Here is a 12,950-nt window from a genome sequence, read left to right on the forward strand (position 1 = left end):
CTCTGCCAAAAAACGGTCCCAGGTTAGGGCTCCAGGTAGGGCTGGGATCAGTGTTCCCTCTAACAGGGATTCCCAGACATTGTGGACTACAACTCCCAGAATCCCCAAGCAAAAACCATTGCAGCTGGGGATTCTGGGAGTTGTAGTCAACAACATCAGGGAATCCTTGTTGGAAGGAACACTGGCTGGGATACATCTGAAACCTTGGAGAACTGCTGCCTGTCCATGTAGGCAATTCTGAGGTATATGGGCCAAGAGTCTGACTTGTACCTTGCTGGCTGATATATCTTTTGGGGGCAAGGGAATGGGGCTGTAGCTCAGTGGTAGAGCATCTGCTTTGCATGCAGGAGGTCCCAGGTTCAATCCCTGGCAGCATCTCCAGGTAGTGCTGGGAAAGACTCCTGCCTTAAACCTTGGAGAGCTGCTGCCAGTCAGTGTAGATAATACTGAACTAGATGGACCAAGGTTCTGACTCAGTAATAAGGCAGCTTCCTTTGCAACCTAGGGACAAAACAGGGATGGCAAATCACCTGTGACAGACAATGGAAAACAGGAGCAGCTGAAACATATGTTCATTTTCTCCTCCTTGGCCTGATGGGAGAGATTCCAAGATTGCTTTAATAAGCCCAACAGCCCAGCTGCAGAATAGAAGGTTTAATTGTAACCTGCTTGAGGGTCTTGCAAAATGCCGGGTGATTCATCCACGGAATGAAGAGGGGAATGAGAAGCTGATCTTGCAACTAGAAACCTTGATCTCTTCGGAACCACCTCTGCGCTGCCTGCATTTGAAACGCCCGGCCCCACATAATGATGCTGCCTGACAAAAGGCTCATCTTCTCCTCATTCAGACGGGCTGAATGCATCTCCTTCTTCCATTCTGGGAAAAGCAGACAGTGATGCTGCAAAGGACCTGAAAGGGAAACACTCAGGCTGATGGACAAAAGCCGGTGAACGGCGGGTTTTTCCGAGGACTGCGCTCTGGGAAAGCAAAAGGTAACATGAATTGGGTTCACTTGAATCACACCATGGCTGGCTTCAGAGCCGAGGGGGCAAAATACCCTCCTGTGGTTTCCCTCCCACAAGTGGGTGAGTCCCTAAAATTTGAGTGGGGGACTATCTTGGGTGTGATATTTTTCTCCCTCCCAAAGAAAGTGGCTTGCAGGGTGAGGCAAGAAAGGTGGCCAGCCCAACCTTGTGCTTCTTGCAGCTTGGTGAGGAGAAGACCTCCTTGCAAAGCTTGCAGGGGTCATATCGGGCCCAAAGAACCACTCCAATGGTGGTGGCAGGGGGCATCTTGCTGCCCTGTGCCTGCTAGCCACGATCTGGGTCAAATGGATGAAACCTGTTTTTCCTCCATCCTCGATATAGTGTAGCATACATGATGTGATTTGTCCACTGCTGTCCCACCCAGACTGTGGCTAGCTCACAATGACTTCCCCCGCCTTCTTCCTTGATTCTTATTGACTTCTCATAGGAACATAAGAAGCTGCCATATACTGAGTCAGACCATAGATCCATCTAGCTCAGTATTGTCTACCCAGACTGGCAGCAGCTTCTCCAAGATTGCAGGCAGGAATCTCTCTCAGCCCTATCTTGGACATGCTGCCAGGGAAGGAACTTGGAACCTAGATGCTCTTCCCAGAGCAGCTCCATCCCCTAATATCTTACAGTGTGCACACATGTAATCTCCCATTCATATGCAACCAGGGCAGACCCTGCTTAGCTAAGAGAACAATTCATGCTTGCTACCACAAGACTAGCTCTCCTCTCCAAGACCAGCTCTCCTCTCGGGAGCATGCATGTGGCTTAGAGGCTAACTGGATGTCCCTCCTCCCCTGTTTCTGGTCGTGAGAACAAGCCCCATGATCCAAACATACTAGGGCTGCCAGAGCCCAGATAAAATGACTTTGAGAGGCAGACGAAGGCCTCATTCACATGTAACACAAAACTGGAGCTGAAGGCACCTCCGGTTTCATTTTTGATATGTCCGGTTTCATTTTTGATACGTCCGAATGCAGACAACCGCAGTTTAGCAGACAAATGGACCCGCGGTTTTTCTCCCTGGAAAGTGATTTGTACCTTTGGTTCGTAGTGAGGTCTGCTGCTTGGACCTCCAGTTCTGCGGTGCCCACGTTACGTCTGAATGCAGGCAACACAATCTGGTTGCAACCTCCCTCTCTCCAGATGCTATTGGCTGCTGGCATTGTCCTTCAGTCAGGAAGGAAGCCCAGCCAGCCAGTTCCCCCTCCTCTCAGCCAGTTCCCCCTCCTCTCGCCAGTCAGGGTAGATAATGTTGAGCTAGTTGGACACTCTCCATTACATCCACATTTGGATGGGGGAGTGCGGGGAGGAGGGGCATGGAACCTGTAAAGTTTGAAGGTGGCTGAATTCTGTGGAGCCGTATTTGAATATTCCTCTTATTCATTGTTTATGGCAATGTTCAAGCCAGGTGTTTGGAGGCAGAAGAAGGGGGGGCGGGACCTAAGAGGATTCCAGCCTGTTCTCCGAAATGCGTTGTTCTGCTGACTTCCCGCGGTTCGTTTCACATCTTCCAAGGCCTGATGAACTCTTGTTCAAACGAAGCCCCCTCTCTCATCCCTTTTGGTTCAGAGGGCTGACAGTCAGGATTGCCTGATGACCCAGCAGAAATTGCAACCCCCAAAGGCCCAGAGGTCTAAAAACGCCTGGCTGAAAAATTAATATAGCAGAAAAAACATCTGTCTTGGCACATGCCCAGCACTACAGGATGCTGCAATCCAGATGAAGCTATCTGATGAAGCTTTGAAAGAGCCGCTTTCATAAGTCTCGGGCTTACTGTAGGTGTTGATTCTGGCCCTTGCTCCCACAGCGACAGTACAGTAACTTCCAGTTCTTGGCTGTTCCCATTGGATAACACTTCTGCATGTTGTACACTCACAGCCTGGGTAAATCACACCATTACTGCATGCTAGCAGAGAGCCCAGATATTAAATCCATAACTGATCTGTGGAATGTAGGCACGGAGTGTAATATTTCCATGGCAATCTTTTCTCCATTTGACATTACAGATGCAAACCTGCACATCAATAAAACACTCTGTGGATGCAATCATGCATATGGCCTCATCTAAAATATTGTTGGGTATTTCTGATGCTTACAAGTGCACAACAACCAGCAAAACACACCACACCACACCAGAAAAATATTTTAAAAGCATGCATCATTCCCTTTTTTGCAGCATTGCTTCCCACCATCCCCCAGTCTTATACTCACTGCTTTTTTGTGGTGTTTTATGCACTGCTTTTTTTTGTAGATATTTTATGTATCTATCTATTTATTATTTATTATTAAAACTTTTATAGTGCCCTTCCAAAAGGCTCAGGGCGGTTTACATTAAAACAACATTAAAATCAATTATTTAAAACAAAAATTTTATGTCTCGGAGCCAGTGTGTTCCCGCTAACAGGGATGCCTAGATGTTGTTGACTACAACTCCCAGAATCCCCAACTGCAATGGCTTTTGCTTGGGGATTCTGGGAGTTGTCGTCCACACCATCTGGGAATCCCTGCTAGAGGGAGCACTTCTCAGAGCCTACGTTTTCATCATGGTATCAGTCTATATAGAAAGGGTCCTAGGGCCTCGAAGAGTTACTTCCACAATCTAATCTTCATTGGATTTATGCTGGGAGTTCCATTTTCCTTAGATACCAAACAGCAGCTCTATTGAAACATTATGTTCAACGCGCAATGTATTAATGCTCAGATCTCTCAGATATCACATGTTATGTTCAATGCATGCACAGCAATACACTTGCTAGCCATCCCTGCAATTGAGAGGGTCTGTACTCAGGATCAGATTTATAATGGAGACATGTACAGTCATTCACACAAAAACATGTCTAGAAACATGTTGGTGCATCACACGTCATGTCCCAATGGGGCTTATGTCTACAATGCATCTGGGTCTTATGCTCCAGAGCCTCCAAGCCCCACAGGTCAATTCCAAGACTTGCTTGTATATGTCTGAGCAAAGGCCATTTACTACTAGTACTACTGACAAAAAGAAAGTACTTCTTTACACTGTGTATAGTTAAACGATGGAATTCACTGCCACTGGATGTGGGGATGGCCACCAATCGAGATGGTTGTAAAAGAGGGTTAGACAGATTCATGGAGAATGGGGCTATTGGTGACTACTAGCCTGGACAGCTGTATATTTCCATCCATCTGTCAATGAGGCTGTTCTCACGAGAAGCCAAGCCTGGATCCTGGCAGTGCTGCAGTGCCAAACCCAGCTCTTAACCGAGGTTATGGGTGCAAGCGTGCCCTTAACTGCAGCTCTGGGATCGTGTGTCAGCTTGCGCTGACACGGAGACGGGTGAGTGATTCCTAGAATCGAGCGAGTGATTCCATCAGAACTAAAGGGGGCATGCCCTTGTAGACCAGGTGCTATGGGCTACTAACAAGAAGGGGGAGTTGCCCCCTTTCCCCAGCTTGCAGGCTTCCTAAGTGCACCTGACCGGCCACTGCATAAGGCAGGATGCTGGACCGGATGGGCCTTGACCTGATCCAACAGGGCTTTTCTTAAGCTCTCATTTACCGTATTTGCCCACATTTGAGATGAATCTTTCCCTAGTAGTTGCCTATTAAATATATGTGTGTGTGTGTGGGGGGGGGTGTCATCTTAGATCCAGAGTACTCTTGATTTGGGGGTAGATATAGGTACAACCTGTATTTAACCTCTGTCTTTTAAAGCATCCTCTTGCACTGAGAGGTGCCTTCTATTTGGGTAAATATGGCATACACCACTTTTCAACGAAAATGCTCAAAGCGGGAGAGAGAGAGAGAGAGAGAGAGAGAGAGAGAGAGAGAGAGAGAGAAAGCCAGGGAGCTGCCTGCAAGATACAGTTGGGGTGATTGAACAGCGCTCTTTCCCCATTTCCCTTTGTAAGGCTCCTTATTCCTGACGTTTGGGCAACCAAGGCGCCCCAGAGATCTCATATGCTGTGTCAGCAGGGTGGGGCTGAGGAGTGAGCCCTCCTTGTGGCTAGTGCATTATTAATCTTCCCCACACTAGCTCCTAAAAGAAAGCAAGGGAGATTTTCCATTTACGGTGCAGTTTCCGATACTTAGACGTTGCGTCTTAATGGACTCCTGTCTTCTCCGTCTGGCTGTCAGTAGGGTCCATTAATATTAATCCCTCTGACAGATAATGGAAAGGATACAGACTGAAAAGCACAGCGACAGGTGCCCAGCATCGTGGGTTTGCACGGTACCCTCGGCAGATCCTGTTTCGCCTTTGCTGGGGAGACCCATATTTTCGAGGTGCCGGGGGCAAGGGGCCGAACACTGCCCTGACCTGTGCCCCTGGTACTGCAAGACCAGTGTCCCTCCCCTAATCTGCCACCATAGGAAGGAACATAGGAAGAGAGGAAGCAGCCATATCCTGAGTCAGACCATTGGTCCAACTAGTTCAGTATTGTCTACACAGACTGGCAGCGGTTTCTCCAAGGTTGCAGGCAGGAATCTCTCTCAGCCAGCCCTCTCTTGAAGATGCTGCCAGGGAGGGAACTTGGAACCAAGATGCTCTTCCCAGAGTGGCTCCATCCCCTGAGGGGAAGATCTTACAATGCTCTTGGAGGTGCCGCCAGGGAAGGAACTTGGAACCTAGATGCTCTTCCCAGAGCAGCTCCATCCCCTAATATCTTACAGTGTGCACACGTGTAGTCTCCCATTCAAATGCAAACCAGGGCAGACCCTGCTTAGCTAAGGGGACAAGTCATGCTTGCCACCACAAGACCAGCTCTCCTCTCCTTGCAAACAATACCACTGTATGTTTCTGTAAGCCCTCAAATCAAAATCAAAGATGGACACAATCCACGCCACAAGTGCTGGGCAGTTGTGTGTCTTGTTTTTCACGGCTCTGTGCTCCTGCAATCCCTTCTGGAGCCAGTGCCTCCTCTGCCTGCCTGAGATAAACAGCAAGCAAAAAAAACACACAGATCTGCAAGCAGATGGAACCATTTCAAGCCCTCTGGCACCGACAGAAAGCCAGGCAATATTTAATCACAGTCCAGAATCTGTTGGAGTTGGACTGATATGATACAAAAGCAGTGAAAGGAATGGATCTATAATTCACTGCGGCTTCAGCTAAGTACACTAGCAAGTAAGAATTTGCCAGTTGCTTATCCCCTGGGGGAGACGGATATACAAAGCCTTATTTTTGCATTCTGCAACAAGCCAATACCAGATGAAAACGCCAACCCGACACTGTTATATTATTCTGCACTCTTCACTTCCATGAGGTAGGAAGTTCCAAGGACCACCTTTTATAGGGTCTGCTTCCTTGTGGTGAGAGTTTACTGGAGTACCATGGTGTTGTAGGAGTTATATTACAGCTGAACCAAAGCAATCGACCTGTTCTCCCCACCAAATTTTCAGGTAGAAATAACAGGAGTCCAATTCTGGCAGTTTTTCAGTGGGGTGGGGGTCTGAGAAATTCTGATAACAGCCTAGTGGAAACCATAGATAGATACGGAATACGAATTTAGGAATTACAAGACCAGCCATGATTTTTTTCCTATTATGTATAGACTCGTAGAATTTTAGAGTCCAATGGGATTTCTGCAGTCTTCTCATCCAACTTCTGGCTCAGTCAGTGCAGGAAACTACTGAAGAATATTCAGTACTTAAGTATTAAAGAAGGAACATTTCAGACATAATAGGAATGTTCATTATTTGATTATGTCACAACAGCAAACAAGATCAATGAAGTAAAAGAAGGAAGACAAAAAAGGCTCACTTTGATTTATGAAGGGTCATTAAGATGACGACTACTACAATTTGCATACCACTTTTCAGTGAAAAAGTTCTCCAAGCGGTTTACATAGAATAATTATAAGAGGGTTCCCTGTCCCCAAAGGGCTCACGGTCTAAGAAGAATGCCAAGGATAAATTCTGTAATGGGGTTAAATGGGGCCAGTATAAGTAAAAGAATCACCACTTTGAAGGGTGCCTCTTAGCCTAGTTAGCAGGGGCTAAGTAGGCAAAGAAATAAATCATTAACTATGGCAGTGAAAATAATAACAATAATAATAAAAGTTTAAGGCAAATTTGCACACCGCTTTTTCATGTGGACCATTCGTGTGGGCCATTTTTAGCTGCAAAGTGGAATGAACTTGTGAAATGGCCTAGTTTGATCCTCCTCTTCAGGTGGGAGCAATTCGATCCTCCTTTTCATGGGGGGGTAGTTCAATCCTCCTCTTCAGGGGGGGTAGTTTGATCCTTATCTTCTGGGGGGGCATCGAAACTTACAAATAAACATAAAGGTGCCTGCCTTAAAAGGCTGTGTGAAGTGCACATGTGTGTGTCTGTCTCCGAGTTTCATACCACACATCTGTGCCCTGATTCTGCTGGGTAGAAAAAATCTACATCTTTTGCATTAAGATCAGAGAAAATCAAAGATGGTTAAAAAGATGGCCACCATCTTGATTCAAAAGGTAGATGTTTACGTTGCATTTAAAAATTAGTTTCCTAAATTTGAAGATTTTCATCATATTTTGAATTTTCTCTGAAGTTTCATTTTAGGTCAAAGAGACCATAACTCTAGAACCAGACCTGATCCAATGTCTCATTCTAGAAAGCCAGAAAGTTTAACTACCAGGCTAGCTAAATACTGAAAACTCAGGTGAACAGCACTGTTTTAGCTACCTGCAGGTCAGGTGAGAGGGTGCAGCAGGAGTGTCATTTGGGACCGTGTTCTATAATCTAGGGGCAATCCCCGCAAAGGCCCTGTCCCTCTCTGTCTCACTGTGCCTTTTCCTGGATGTTATAAAGGTTTTAACTGGGCAACTTGGGTTTAAAGTTAAACTTGGGTTTATAGTTGAAACTATCAAGGTTTTAATTCCCTTGAAAGCCCACTTGCAGGGAGGATTTAATTTTAATGTACAATGCAACTTAGAATTAAACAATGATAACTCATGGGACAAAAGACACAGAACCGTTTTTTGGAAACAAAACACTGGACGTACATTTTAATGACAAATCTCCCCAAACTGATGGCAAGTGAAGTCATTAACATTTATGGCCCCCAAGATTGTTTCCCCAAGCAAATTCCTGACAAATGAAATCATTAAAATTCAGGCTACTCTGCTATATTAAGATGGATGAATCTAACTCTTTCTCTCCTCTTAGAGTCAAGCTCATTTTCTTGTTGAGGGAAGACAACTCCACAAGTTCCCTGGCCTGGAAAGAGGCTGGAAATATTTCTTGGGAGGGGGCCAGGAAAGAGGAGAGATCTTCACTCTTAATGGGTAGTCAAGGTGGGACCTTTTTAACCCAACTTCCCAGATGAATTGCAGGCCTTTGTATGGTGAGTTGATGCAATCCAACTCCACCCAAACATTGTCAAAGGGTCGCAGAACATAACAGGTCCTGCACTACAGATCAAAAGCGAGTGGCATAATAGAAGCCTTTGGAGTGGGGTGACTCTGGAACAACAAGTTTGGAGAAGCAAAGAATGTTATTAGGGGAATGAAGATTTCGCTATACAGTGAGGTCATTCACAGGGCACGAGATGCCTGGTTTGGAGAGAGTTTACCCACACAGCTAGGGGCGTAACGATAATAGGGCCAGGGGAGACACTTGTCTGGGGGCCCAATGCCTTAGCCCCCCCCCGGCAAGTCACATGAATGACTCCCCCAGCCGCGCAACCGCCTGGGCTTCCTTCAGTTGTATTCATCCTCCGAAATTGATGTGAGTGTTAAGACCTGGAGCTACCAGAACAGCAGGTCTTTCTCTAGTACCACGAAATGACTTGCATCGTCCACAATTTACAAAACCTTAAAAAAAAATTTAGGATGATGTTCTCTTGTGGCACATATATGCTTTTTGTCACCACTATTCAGCCTCATTTAAGATTTCTATACCTCATGAGCTGAGCTTCAGTGGGGTGGGGGGGGGCATTTTAAAATCTTGTCTCTGGGCCCATGCCAACCTTGCTACGCCCTTGCAAACAGCCCATGTCTTCTGGGCCACTGAGAGGCCTCCTGATCCAGCTGCTGCAAACCCGAGTCTCCCAGATCTGCTACCCGAGCAAACCTGAGGAGTCTATCCTATTTCACTTTTTGGTCGTCTGCAGAGCCGCAGCTCTACCAATGGCCACCAGGAGTGGCAGCCATAGAGTCCGCAGTCCAGCACAGCCAGGGAGAGGAGCCCTGCTGGATTGGCAAGGGCTGCCTCTCCACTGCCCACGTGAGGCATTGTGGGATGTGGGAGGACTTCCTCCTCCCGATCTCACATCGGGTGTCTGCCACTGCACCGGTCGTCCGGGCGCGCATGCGACGGAGCCTCAAAGAGGCTGTGATCCTCTGGAGGAAGGCGCTGGAGACATGTGGTCATCTGAATGACCTCGTTCGAGACTTAGAGAGGTACGATAGTTAATTTAGTTTAATCAATTTATTATTAATATAAAGTATTAATTTGGTTTAATTAATTTATTAAATTGATGTACTACTAAGGTATTCGTTTTGTTACCTTATTAATTGGGCTTGCTTAACATTTTCAAAGTCATCCAGAAAATGGACTAGGTTCTTCTTAGAAGATATGATCTGTTTGGTTTCGGCCAAAGCTTGCAGTCCGCTTTCTGGACTAGTTTTCTCTTCCCGACCAAGAACATGTAGCAGGAAAGACTTGGGTGGGGAGAGAGGTCCATCTACTAGCTCCATATTGCCTACACTGACCAGCCATTCCTAAAGAAGCCAGAGATTGAACACGTGGACCTTTGTCATGCACAGGAGATGCTATACCACTGAACTATGGCCCTATCCCATGCTGTCAGGGATCAAACCCGGGACCTTCTGCATGCAAAGCAGATGCTCTGCCACTGAACTACACTTGGCATTAACCAGCCTGTAATCTTTTGAGTTTTGTGATTATTTAGCAAAGCACCAAGGAAGCAACCACTCCAGTTACAGAGGGCAGAGTTGAGTTGTTGCAGCTATTTAAGGAACACACATGAAGATCACTGTAGAGTCTAATTTACTTAACTAGTTTATTGGTGAAATGCATTTGGGATAGGAAAGACCTATCCTATCTATCAGCTACATAATGGATAGGTGGGGAGAGAGAGAGATGTTTCCAGATGTTTCCACTCTCTAAGAGGAAAGGAGGATGACTGACTCTCCACAGGAAATACCCGAGGAGTCAAGGCAAGGGTCATAGAGTAAAGCAGGGACAGGTAAGGAGACCCTCACTAGCTGCCTCTGCTCCCAATGCCCTAGTGGTCATTAGGATAGTTGGTGCAAAAGATCAATGCACTGGTACTCCATCTCCAACATAATTACACTTCAGCTGGGTCCAAACCCTTCTCCAAAGCAACAACATCTTCTTGGTTTATTCTGTTCTACCTTCCCATGGGTCCTCCAGAGAGGGAAAGATAGAGAACCAATAACCAGCTAGGTGGAATAGGACTTTATTTTTTGCCCGGGAAATGAATATACAGGAACCCAATTCCAATTCTTACAAGTGAAAATTGACAGGAAACTGGGAATTGGCAGGAGTTAATCCAAACCGTACCCAAATTATTATTTTGTAGTTGCCAAGCAAGGGAGGGGACAGGATGTGGTAAGGAAAGACTTGCGGGTAGAAACTTGAATGACAGATTAACAGACCTGGCCAAGGTTTCTTTGCCTCCTCCGAGGCAAGATTTCCAACAAGTTCTTGCTTGCCTCAACTGATAAACTTTCCTTTCTGTGTCCCTCAAAGGAAAAGGAGAGAAGAGAACGCTGTTCGGCCCTTCCCTCCGCTTCCTTTGTTGCCTCCTGCCAGGGTTATTTTATTTTAGAGAGCAAATGCAATTCAAAATTGCACATAGGAACATAGGAAGCTGCCATATACTGAGTCAGACCCTTGGTCTATGTAGCTCAGTATTGTCTTCACAGACTGGCAGCGGCTTCTCCAAGGTTGCAGGCAGGAGTCTCTCTCAGCCCTCTCTTGGAGATGCTGCCAGGGAGGGAACTTGGAACCTTCTGCTCTTCCCAGAACAGCCCCATACCCTAAGGGAAATATCTTACAGTGCTCTCACTTCTAGTCTCCCATTCAAATACAACCAGGGTGGACCCTGCTTAGCTAAAGGGACAAGTCATGCTTGCTACCACAAGATCAGCTCTTCTCATTCTGTGCTGCACAGAATGTTCGGGATCCCCCCACCCCACCTGTGGTCATTTTTAGAGATGAAAGCTGCAGGTATATCCGGAATGAGAAATTAACATAATTTTGAATCCAGTGAGGCAGAAGTTTGTAACATAGAAGTCAAGAAGAAGAAGAAGAAGAAGAAGAAGAAGAAGAAGAAGAAGAATGTCAATCTATGGCAGGTCAGTAATTTAAGGCATGGGTTGCCAATATTGAGACTCTGGACGTTGTTGGACTACAACTCCCATCATTCCCATGTAGCTGGGGATTATGGGAGTTTTAGTCCACCAACATCTGGTTGCCAGGGTTGGCAATCCCTGATTTAAGGTGCGGGAAGGGGGTCTCTTCTTAAACCTAAGTTGTCTGTCACTAATCAAATATGCATCGTCGGCCTACAATACAGAGCTGCCTTTCAGATCTCTGATTTCTCCGTTGGATCATATTCCCAGAAAAGTAAAATAACATGCTGGGGGGAAAGAAAAGAACGAAAGAATGCTTTACCCCCTCCTCAAAAAGGTCCGCCCAATCGGTTTGCATTTGCAGGTTGTTTTTCTGGTTTGGGAGAAAAAGCTTAAGAATTCACCCACTGTCCTCGAAGTAACGTGTCTCTCTTTCTGCCCCCTTCTTTGGACTGGGGATGCAAAGAGAGGGGTGCGATGCTCTCTTTGAAAGGAATGGAAGTTTATCTTGAAGACCCAACCCAAGGTCCCCGTTCTGCAAGCACAGTTTTCCCACGGTAAGATTAAGCTCTTCTATACGCCACCACCAGTCTCACTCAGCCAGTGAACTTTAAGTGAACCCTTCCATCTAAACTCCCGTCATGACACTACCCTTCCTCATGTGCATCTCAGCCATGCTACGTGGTTCATTATTAACCACTTAAGCACTTAAGAGTTTGGGTGATGTCTTTGTGAAATGGCCTCCTCACCGGTCAAACTTGTCCGATTGCTTTTTTCTTTTTATATTTTGAATGTCCATAAAAGTGTTGGGAATTCTCTCTGGTAAGAGAAACCCTTTTTCATTATAGCAGAGTGCACAGAGGCACAACACAGCGGAATTTAGTTAGGCATGCGTGTATGCTGAGAGTAAAGTAACTTGGAGCCAGTTCATAGTTTCAAATCAATATAAGTAGTATTTATTAGAGAACTCTATTCTAGATAGGAAAGTGAGGAGATGAGATCTCTAATCTATCTATCTAGCCGGATGTAGATGGATTCTGCATCTCTGCACACATGGTGCAGGGGAGAGGAGCTTGCATGTTGCAAGGTAGAAGGAAGGGAACAAAAAAGAAGAGAGGAAGTGGAAGGAAGGAAGGAAGGAAGGAAGGAAGGAAGGCCCTGAGATTAGCAATCTACATATCACAGGGATAGTGTCAGAGCAGTAGAGAAAGGATGACCGATGTCTTGACCCTCTAGTCCTCTGACTCACTAGTCTGTCCTCCTATGTCATTGAAACAAGAGACAGCGTATAGTCCTTCACTTTCAACAATAAGATGGCCAAAGAAGGTGTTGCATGTGACGAGTGTGTTTGCTTCTGGAGTGCATGTCACACCACTTGTCCGCTTTCTGATTCAACGGGGTGGAGTATACAGACCTGATGGGTTTTTATTCTTTTTAAAATTTTGTGTTGTAATTTGTTTCTCACATTTCATTTTTTTTAATGGACATTTTTTTAACGTTGTGTTCTTGTGAGCCGCCCAGAGAACAATTTGCTAGCTAACATTTTGCTGGCTGCGTGGCCCCATTTGGGAGTGAAATTACACCCCCCCCATGTCTGACGGC

General features: G+C 46.0%; 1 non-coding gene across 1 annotated transcript; it reads left to right on the forward strand.

The window, feature by feature from the left end:
• The first annotated feature begins 306 nt into the window (after window positions 1–306).
• Window positions 307–378, forward strand: TRNAA-UGC (transfer RNA alanine (anticodon UGC)). The gene has a single exon. It is a non-coding gene; the product is annotated as a tRNA-Ala (tRNA).
• The last annotated feature ends 12,572 nt before the right edge of the window (window positions 379–12,950 follow it).

The sequence above is a fragment of the Hemicordylus capensis genome, chromosome 13 (assembly GCF_027244095.1).
Source record: "Hemicordylus capensis ecotype Gifberg chromosome 13, rHemCap1.1.pri, whole genome shotgun sequence".
NCBI classification, from domain to species: Eukaryota; Metazoa; Chordata; class Lepidosauria; order Squamata; family Cordylidae; genus Hemicordylus; species Hemicordylus capensis.